Source organism: Choloepus didactylus, chromosome 5 (assembly GCF_015220235.1).
Source record: "Choloepus didactylus isolate mChoDid1 chromosome 5, mChoDid1.pri, whole genome shotgun sequence".
Lineage (NCBI taxonomy): Eukaryota > Metazoa > Chordata > Mammalia > Pilosa > Megalonychidae > Choloepus > Choloepus didactylus.
In genome coordinates, this window is record NC_051311.1 from 123,859,854 (window position 1) to 123,870,688 (window position 10,835).

The window sequence follows — 10,835 nt, forward strand, 5'->3', positions numbered from 1 at the left end:
CTAAAATGAAACAGGTGAGAAAAAATTCTGCTATGGTCAAATGGTAGAAAATATAATGGGGGATGGGGGTTCCTCGTGAGTCTGGAAACCAGCTCATTCCCAAGTGACTCTCCTGTAAATAGGGTCTTCTGTTTTCTTGATCTTGCCTCTTTGATTCTTTCATAACACTTTTGAAGACCACAATAAATCATGTGCTTGTCTCCTTGTTTAGGTGTTTGCTTCTGTCCCTCTCTTTCACTGAAGTATAACCTTTAGTAGTGTAGGAACTTGTCTGTTTCTCATCCTTCCCCCAAGCCTGGCTCAGTGCCTGGCACAGAGCAGCCCGTCAATGATTGAAAGATGAAATAGAAAAGAGGGTCATGGTGTTAGTGGTTCTGTTTCTTAAAGTGATAGTTTTAATAGGCAGCTCTATTTTTATGAACCTTAAATTTTCCAGAAGTTGCTGAGTGTTTCCTATAATCTTCAAAATACACCCTGGGAATGGCACGGCAAGAGAGAACTCCCCCGTCCTTATTTCTTTTCATTAAGAAATCAGCAAAGTGATTCCCTGGTCAGAAGCCCAAGAAGAAACACTCCCTTACATTCTCTGTCTCAGCAAAATAAGTTGCTGAATAAACTACAAACTCATCTTTTCTGCTTGAAGTCCTGTTTTCAGGCCATGGATCCCATAAATGCTTTACCGGAGTGCTTTTCTTTCTTCCACCTTTCCAGTTCATATAATTTAAAGAGTCAATCCAGGTAGTAATGGGTTTCCTCACACAAGAGATCTTGGTATGCTAAGGTGCAGATCTCAGAGAAGCCATAGAGAGTAAAACAGAGTATCATTTTATATATTAGATATGTATATAGTATATGTATGTGTTAATGGTATGTATTTTGGCAAGTTAACGATACATATGAATGTGTTTTAAGAATGCCAGAGGAGTAAAACTGAAAGGGCTCAACTAAGACCTCTTATCATAGTTTTAGGTAAGAGAAAGGAAATTTAAATTTCTTGTGCCAATCACTCTCCTGGGTGGTTCATAAGTGCTATCTAATTTGTCTTTAAATAGTTACTTCATTTTTTTGTAATTCAATGAAAACCTTTCAAGCAAAATAATAAGTAAAAAAGATTCAATAAAGAGCATGTTCATAATATACTTAACAGGTTTCATGAGTCTCATTAAATGTTTTTATGAATATAAAACTAAAATAAGGACTGCTTTTTAGACTGAGATTTTATTTAGAACATTTTCTTTGCTATTGATCCTCTGCTCTTTACTGCAAGAACATTCCTAGAAAATGAGACATAATAAATTGCTAATATTTTTGAGTGTTTATTATGTGCATTCAATTTTCATTATCCCTGTTTCATGAGAAGAAAGCTAAAGCATAAAATTTGTTACTTGCTCAAGGTCAGCCATTTAGTAAGGATTTAAACCCAGAGAGTTTGAATGCAGAGATGAAGTTCTTAATCTCTATAACATAGTGCCTAAAATGGGAATGATGAAATTCAAATAAACATATATAAATATTGAATCTATTTCTCCATACTCTCATCCACAACTCTATCTTATCAAGAATAATCAAAACATGATGTAACCTTGGATTCTTTAAAGGGGGGAAAAATGTATTATAAAGGTAGACCCATTACCTTACTGGGGCAAACTCATCCTGAGATTATTTCATTGATGGAGCTACCATACTTATCCCACCTGCCCTTCCCCTTGGTTGTAACTGCTTATTTAACAGCTGACTCACATGGATTAGTGTGGGGGTTTGGAACTTTACTTACCCCAGAAAAACATGCCCTTAATGTTAATCCATTCCTGTGGGTATAAACCCATTGTGAGTAGGACCTTTGAAGAAGCTATTATAGTTAAGGTGTGGCCCACCTCATTCTGGGTGGGTCTTAATCCTATTACTGAAGTCATTTAAAAGAGAATGAAATTCAGAAAAAGAGAGAGAAAGCCACAGAAGCAGGAAGCTGGATGCCATTTCCTGAGAGAGGCCATGTGCCTGGCCATGTGGCAGAGGAGCCAAGGATCGCCGGCAGCCAGGCTTCAGGAAGAAAGCATCACCCTGAAGACAACTTCATTTGGACGTTTTCTCCATTTCAAACTAAATTCCCATTGTTTAAGCCAACTCACTTCATGTTATCTGCTTTAAGCAGCCCAGGAAACCAAAACAATTAGAAAAAGAATAAAATAGAATGATCTGAACCAAGATGGTACTTCAAAAATACATGACATTTGGAAAGCCATTTGTGATATCTGGTTTGTGTTGCAATATGTAAGTACTAATGAAATAAATTTATGAAATCCTTAATAAGTAGAATCCAAATTATCACCTAAACTGAAAATACTACTTTGGAGGAGGGGGTATTGAGGACTTATTGTCCCACCAACATTCATTACTTCATTTTCCTGTAGCAGTTTTGTAGTATTAAATGTCTGCTCACAGAGATGACTCAATTATTTGTCAGCTATGACAGAATCAGAATCTTCTGAGTATTTTTTCCCTGAAGGAATTAAGAGTTCAAGAAACAATTAAAGAGCACCATTTCACAACTTCACTCTAACCAAGAAAATCTTTGGTTAACTATTTTTCTAAAATTAGCTTTTTTTGTGTTTCCCTGAAGATGAGTCAATAACGTAACTGTAGAAATTAGGTATCATTACAAATTTTAATTCTGTTATCTGGAAATAAATATGGCATACATCATATTCCAAACTATAGTTCCCCATATGATAAAAATGTAATACTGCAGAGCATAGTTATAATGTGTTGAGAAATTTTGTTCTAATCATGACTTCTACTTATTAAAACACACTCTCTGGCTCAGTCCTTGTAATTTACATTTGAAAGACCATTCTCTGATGAAGGGATGAAGGCCAAATACTACGGAAGCAGGGCTACTTATCCCTTCAGGGAATTGAATTTGAACCTTGAACTTGTTTATTAAAACAAATGTTTATTGAGCTCCAATATCACATTAGATGCTATGCTAAGCACTAAAGGTCTGAAGATAAATAAGACTTAATCTCTGTCCTCAGTGTAGGAAACAGATGATTTCAATCTTCTGAGATGAATATTCAATATAAAAGCAAGCACAAGTTTCAGAGAAACCAGACAGAAGGAAAGGACAATAAGGCCAGTAGTAAGATCCAAATAAGATCCCTGAAAGAACTTGATGAGGGATAAAGATGCATAATCAAACGAAAAACTTTAGGCTGGAGTGAGGGCAGATGGGTTTGGAGGTTAGGTTAAAAAAAAGAATTACAGATAGAGAGGCAGGTGCAAACAGGGACAAAGGAGGTGTGAAATAACATGAACTGTAGAGGATTATAATAAGCCAGTGCTAGTTAACAGTAAACTTAGAGCCTTTTAGTTAAAAGCTTGGGCTCTGGAACAGACTCTCTAGGTTCAAACTCCAGTTTCTATTCCTACCAGTCTGTAAGTGTGGAAGAGTAACTTAATTCCACTAAGCCTAAATTCCCTCTTTTGTAGAATGCAGATGAAGATAATTATAGGATTATCCCATAAAGGTATTCTAAAGATTAAGTGCACTAACATAAGCAAAATACTTATAACAGCTCCTGGCACACAGTAAGTACTCAGTGAGAGTTCCTACTATAACTTTTAAACTTCAAGACAGCCAATAGGCAAGAGAGTCACTTTTTTAATTTTTATTTTAGCATCTCACTTAACAATCAACCCCTAATGTAACTCAGACCCAACCCACAGTGTCACAAATGACAACAGAAAGAACTAGGTCTGGCAATGTGACTGGAATTTCAAAGCTCCGTCACTGTACAAACATCTCAGTTATCATCTTCTTTGTTTACGGAGCTTATCCATATATTCTCTAATTTTGGAGGTAACAGCTTTTATGATCCTTCAATCTGTAGTGATTGGTATATTGCCAATCAAAAGTAACTGAGTCAAGAATATTGTGTTTCAAATTTGCAATACAATCCTGTTAAAAGGCAAATCCTTCATTTCAAATTGTTGACTCAGATAATACTTAAAAAAGAATTTCAGCTCTTTAAATTTAGCATGCTGAGAAAGACCAATCCTAAAATATTGTTTGGCTCTATGCCCATAACATATTCATTTTATTCCTTGTTAGTTTTTGTCTTCTGTGAATAAGAAGACAAGTGACAGTAATCATGTTAGCATCCATGACGGTTCAAATTTTACCTAAATGAACCATTTTGTTTTTATCCTCACCAATTAAAGATGGCCTTTAGCTTCCTGGCAAATTTTCAGAAAATGATTGTACAAGAACCAGTGATATTTCCAGAAACTGTTTTACCTTTTCAGACATCATCTCGTTTTTCTTCCCATGCTTTCATTCGAAATATCATTTTTCCTCTTAAATATATATATATTTATGAGTATATCTGAAGACAAGTTTAATCTATTTTTTTGTAATAACAACTTACTACTATTTAAAGAGATGCTTTGAGTCTGTGCTTCATCTTTGTCTTTAAAAATCTCCACCCTAAACACATCCTAAAGAGTTTTTTTTTGTTTTGTTTTTTGTTTTTTATTTTGTTTGGAGTCCCTCAGAACACAGAATCTGGATTTCTTATGTCAACCTCCCACCAAACAATCCCCTTAATTTTCCTTTTACCCCTCTTCTTGTTTGGATCTTCCATTTTCTCTCCTCCCATATTAATTTCATCATTTTCCTTCCTGGCAAAGACATTCCCGGTTTCAATCCCTGTTTGTGGAGTTGGAGAAGAATTATGAAGTTGGAAGGCGAGTAGGCCAAGTTTGGATATGGGGCCATTTTAGGTTCTTCAGGTAGACAAAATCTTAGGTGTTATCAGAGTAGGGAGTTCTCTCCTAACTGATAAGATTTCTCAAGCACTTCCCATCCACTCCAACCACAAAACAATAAGCTCATTCCACATGATCTGCAGTAGAATAGCATTTTAATAATACAAAGTAGTCAAGTGATTAAGAATTAGTTAGGCAATTTGCTTATTCCTGTGGGATTGAGCTCCTTCTAAATGGAATATAATACCCATTTCCCTCCTGTAGCTGTTATACCCTAAATGAGAAGACATTTTCAAAGTGTATCACCCAGTGCCTGCCATTAGGATACTCACAAACTAGCAACTACTCATTCACTGTGTGATAAGCACATTATATATGCAAATAATCACTGGAGTTATTGAAGAGTCGAATCTGCTTCACACTCAATACCTAGCGGGAAACAAGTGAATGGGGACCTTACTTGAGGTCAAATTTTGTGTTGATGTTTTACAAGAAAGACAAAATACCAAAGACTGGGAGAAGGGCAACAGGAAGAGACTTGTTCACAATTTTGCCTGTAGCTTGCTCTGGGCAGATGCTCCCAGGCTACAGGTGATATACTTTAAAGGACACTACTATAGTACCATGCATGTATAAGTACAGTTCTGCTCCTGACACCAGTCAAGAGAAGAAGCATCCAAGAAAAGATAGTCTTAAAATGTCATTTCAAGCCTATCTACTATATCAGAGTCACTGTTAGTGGGCAGAATTAGGGAAATAAGCAGCTATCTCTTGGTCTGGCTTGTCTGGCTACAATTCATCCTTCTTTCAATAGTGTGCAAGGAAAAGCATGAGTCACTGGACACTTGCCCAGTTCAGACACTGTCCCACCATAGCTTCCAATGGCTTAAGCCTTAAAATAATTGTTTTATTTAAAAAATGGTTTTGACAATCATATTACTAGGCATGATGTGAGGTTTGTTTCCTGTAGGACAACCAAAGTATGAAGAACAGGTGTCCCACAACTCAACCTAACCTACCTAAGTTCCTATCTTTAAAGAATTTTGCTATCTCCTCATCAGTGCAGTCAGTATGTTTTCCCTTCTCTTTATGAAATATCCAAGGTTCAAGTAATGCTCTATTTTAGAGTCTCTGGACACTGCATGCGAATTCACTCCAGCCATAGTCTTTTAGTCTTCATATAGATGTTCCCTTTTCTTCTTTATAACTGTCTAAAATTTTTAACCATCTCATGCATGCACTATCATAACAAATATATCCCCTGGATTATATATTTTATTCAGTGATTCACGAAGTCATATGTAGAGTTTAGGCATGGAGAAATTCTGTGTGTGCAGAATGCCTATAACAACTTGAGTACTCTGACAATGTCAAATATATTAATTAAGCTTCTATGTCTGGAGATCTCTGAGATCAAAGGCAAATTACACAAATTAATTCAAATTACATTCTGGCCATGTTTTACTTTTAATAAAAATGTGGATTAGGTGAATTAGAAAAAATAGTAATACAATTTCGAAGAGAAATCATTGGTGAAGAGTGATCGTTAGTTTCTTCCTCTTTATTGGTAGAGGATTTCAGAATTACATTTCACAGTAGTTATTTCAAAAGTGTTGATACAACCTTAATCTGAATAATTTATAGCAGGTTATGAGAGTGTCCAGTTTAAAATCCTGGATTCTGTTTTAGGTAACCACTGCTTTGACATTAATCTTCCTTGGAGAAAAATATAGTATCAGAAATTTCTCAATGATCTTGCAATTAAGACTAACATTTTATATTACCTATATCCTTTCTGTTTGAGGGATTGCTTTTATTTTCCCTTTTTTTTTTCCTCATTACAAAAATCTGGTCAGTGTAAAAGTAGACCTGGTTAGCTATCCCAAGAGTTTACATTGATTTTTTCTGGTTTCTCTTCCAGAAAAGCCCTTCAGTATTCTGCCTGCATTCCCATTTATTTAGACCTATTTGCTTTACAATGGACTGGCCCTTGCTGACCTGTTTTTACCTCCTTTTAAGGAATCGGTTATCTGCAATTTGAGCAACCAGTTGAAATTTCTTTTTTAAGTTTTTAAGCCTTCATTTTCTGCCAGTAAACACAATGCTGCTTGGTTTCTGTGTATAAAGTCATCTTTGTAAAAGCCATTACTTTGAAATTACAAGGAAAAGAATGTTTGGCAAGTGGAGGAAATATTACAGTAGTAAGAAACTGTGGGAACCCTCCAAGTCCCACCCACTAAAGAGTATTTGAATGTTTATCATATCATCAGTGTGGACTAGACTGTTGCCTAGCAGTTATCTAGGGAACTACTTCACATTTTGTTTTAATTTAATAAGGTAAATCAAATACTTTTTTGTTTGTTTCTATGCTTGTTTGTTTAACAGATTAGGAATAAGTCTGTAATGAAACGTGTAACAGTTAACTGAGGCATTTGAATTTCTAAGCCAGCCTCTTTATGAATTTTATTTTGAAAAGACAATTAGAAAATAAGCTGCCGTCTCACCAGTAACTTTCAGGAGAACACATGTGTAATTAAATCTAGAACAGTTGACCCGTTTTGTTTGATAAAAATCACAATGGACACAGCACTTTCTTCATGCTTAACTAACAAGAGGTATCCATCTACAAATAACTGAGAGCAGCCCGACTATAGCATAATTAGGGCAGGATTCAGGGAGACAAACCAATTTAACATCTCATGGAGAATTCAAAGATTAACTCCTCAAAGCTGTTTTTCTAACTTTCCTCACCATTTTTTTTTTTTTTTCTCAGCTTCCCTTCCCCCGTACCACATACCCAGAAGTCACTCAAATTACCGTTCTCGTCGAGTTCAACTTACTGCAGTGTGATGCAGGCGAAGGCTGGGAGCATCTCTGAAGCGAGAGCAACTGCTTTTCCGGAGAGCACTGGGACTAGCCTGCTATCAGGCGCCTTTCCAATTCACAAGCTCTCCGCTCAGTAGAGGTTCCTCACAGCTCCGCTTCCCCAGAGGAGTGGAGCTTCAAGAACTCTGCTCACAGCATCTCCTCCTCCCGGCCTCCACCCCCTTCCAGAACACACGGCCCATTCTAAATAGTGTCTGAAAGATGGAAATCTACTTCCAGTCAACAACACAGGCTGCCCTCAGTCAACCAGTCCCTGATAATTTGCAACTGAATAACAGCGGAGGCTGAAAGATGTGGGTTTCCACAGCCTGAAAGTCATTTTAAGGCATACCCCTCCTTCTCCATCTCTTACTCCTCCCACTTCACCCCCGCCCCTTCATAGCGGCCACCTCCAGTCTCCCACTCAAGCTAGGTATCATAAATGATTATTTTGTTTTCGATACCAGTAAGCATCACAATGAAACTGAATTTGTCAGAGATGAATTACCTTTTGTCCATAACTAACGCTCTTCTCTCATTTCTCTTAGTCCTTGATTTGTATCAAGATGCGTTGATATTAGAAGTGTGTGTGTGTGTGTGTGTGTGCGCGTGTGTGTGCGTGTGTGTGTGTGTGTGTGTGTGTGCGCGCGCGCGCGCCTGCGCGGGCGCGCGGGCGAGGGGGAGGCAATCTGTGCGGCTGCAAGCAAAAGCCCTGCCTAGCTCTAGCTGCCGCTTCTACAGCTGCTGTTGCTACTATTGCTATTGGAGCTCAGGGACAAAATGAGAAAGGGAGAGAGTGCTCTACAGCTATTTAACTGACGGTTCAGTTATAAGACAGGGGAGGAGAATGTGTAGGTATGAGACATTACACTTGAACCGTTACGATTACTACCATTCAGGATACACTTTCCCCTCAACAGGCAACCTGAAACCTTTCCTCCCCTCTCCCTTCTACTAATTATAGTCCTTGATGGGTCATTGTTAGCAAACACCTGCCTGACCCATTTCTAGCAATTACAGCAGCTGAACGCTATTGCTACACTCCAACCTGGTAACCTAGGATCTAGATGACTGGAGGAGGGAGGATGGTAAAGTAGGAAGGAAAAGGAAAGTGCAGCTGAATATTAGGAGGGAAACTGTGTGTAGGTTTAATCTATAATATAAATATATGTCTATAAAATAGTGCATTTTGTAATAAAAAATGTAAGCAAGTCAGTAATCATGTCTATTCTATAGAATGTGTGGAAAAGCAGATAGTTATTAGGGAGTGTGCTTACCAGCTTAAATGCAGGGCATCTTGATGTACACATTCCTCGGTCACTCTCAGTGTTTCCCCCGTAATTGAAATCCACTGTAATTTCAATGCATTAATATCTCTGTCAGTTACAAATTCAGGTGAAACTTACTGGTTACTGTTGTCTATGGATTCTCTCTCTCTTGCTCTCTTTCCTTATTGGTTGGTTGACTCATTCTCTGCCCTCATTTTCATCCAATATATTCACACATAAAGAGATTTTTGAACAAACCATCAAAGTTAAAGAGGTTCTCAAAACCCCAAAAGACTGGTGTGATATTTCTACTTAATGATTAACTTAAATTTCTCTAACAATAGTTTATCTTTATGTTCTTCTGAAATAGATTGGGTAACCATGAACAACTCATCCTAACCCTCACAAACAAACACACCATTTAATTGAATAATACTATTAATTCACATTCAGCTTTCAGTTGTCCGAGCTAAAATAAACTTAATCCTTTTTATTTTATTTGTAATACACAACTTAATTATTTCTGCCTTGCTTTAAACCCTCATATTTGTCATATATTTCCCAAATATTAGGGTTTGTACAATGGGGGGTTAAATTGGTCAGAGGAGAAAGCAAAAAAAAAGAAAGTCCCTGAACATTTAACAAAGGACCCAGAAGGAAGATGGGAACCCAGAAGGGTAAAATAATACATCTTCCCCTGATCTATTTGTATTAGAAATCACTGCCTTTAGCTAAACAAAGGCCAGTTAATCTGCAAACATTTTTCAATTATCCAGTACATATCCCTTTACCAAAACAAACCTGACTGTAACAGAAAATATCATGGGTTAACAGTTTTTTTTAAAAAATCACACAATACCTTAAAGCAAAGAGTATTCAGAATTTTTAAATGTCAAAATCTTAATAAAACATGATGTCAGTTAGCCACATATTTCGGCCTCTTCATTATTCTTTTGTTTATTGTGATGGTTTGAAGCTTTATGTACCCCAGAAAATACATGTTCTTCAAATTAACTCATTCCTGTGGGCATGAACCCATTGTTAAGTAGCACCTTCTGATGAGGTCACTTCAGTTAAGGTATGGCTCACCTTATGCAGGATGAGTCTTAATCCTAGTACTAGAGTCCTTTCTAAGCAGAAGGAAATTCAGAAGAAATTCAGAGAAATAGCCACAGGAAGCAAGAAGCTGAACATCAATGGAACCTGAAAGAATAGCACTGCCATATGCCTTGCCCTGTGGTAAGCTAAGGACCAAAGATTGCCAGCTGCCATCCCCAGAAAGCCACAGTCTTCGAGAAGAAGGCATTGCCTTGATGATGTCTTGATTATGCCTTGATTTGGACTTTTTTGCAGCCTCAAACAGTGAGCAAATAACTACTCATTGTTTAATCCAACCCATTTCATGGTATTTGCTTGAGCAGCCTAGGAAACTAAAACAGTTTTATTAAAACACTGTGATATAAAACATTATTAATACTATTAAAAATCTGAATAGTAACTATGCATTTTCATACTGGTATAAAATGCAATGCAAGGAAGTAAGAAAAAGTCCCCTACACAACCTAGAAATATATTTTGATATAGAAGGCAAACTTTACCCATAGGTAATGTGATTTGAAACCTATCCTGCCTCTCAAACTCATCCTTTATTAAAACTTCCAGAATCTGAATTCCACTTGTTAGCAATTTTGCTTGGCAGGTTTTACCTTTACTTCAATTTTGAAGTTCAAAAATATTTAGGAGTATTTACAATTTAAACATTCTTGAGAGACATACTTTATTAGATATCTTTCTCCTATGCAAGCAGGAGGCTAAATATGTGGTATGCATAGAGACAGAAGAACCATGAAATCTGAAATAATTGCTAATGATAATTTAATGCCAATTTGGTTTGCCTTTTAAAAATTGTTTTATAGCATTACTAATATTTAAAGA

The 10,835-nt window shown here is 36.8% G+C and overlaps 1 protein-coding gene across 8 annotated transcripts in view; it reads right to left on the reverse strand.

Annotated features, from left to right (window-relative positions):
- DGKB (diacylglycerol kinase beta) overlaps positions 1-8,213 on the reverse strand; it is a 748,227-nt gene extending 740,014 nt beyond the window's left edge. For 4 of the 8 annotated variants that reach the window (XM_037836819.1, XM_037836816.1, XM_037836818.1 and 1 more), the window contains exon 1: positions 7,608-7,922. The gene's annotated coding sequence lies outside the window, so the exon portion shown is untranslated. Of the gene's footprint in view, positions 1-7,584; positions 7,923-8,140 lie in introns of those variants that run through there. The other 4 variants (XM_037836817.1, XM_037836815.1, XM_037836813.1 and 1 more) reach the window with 3 other exon arrangements.
- Between the last annotated feature and the right edge of the window lie 2,622 nt (positions 8,214-10,835).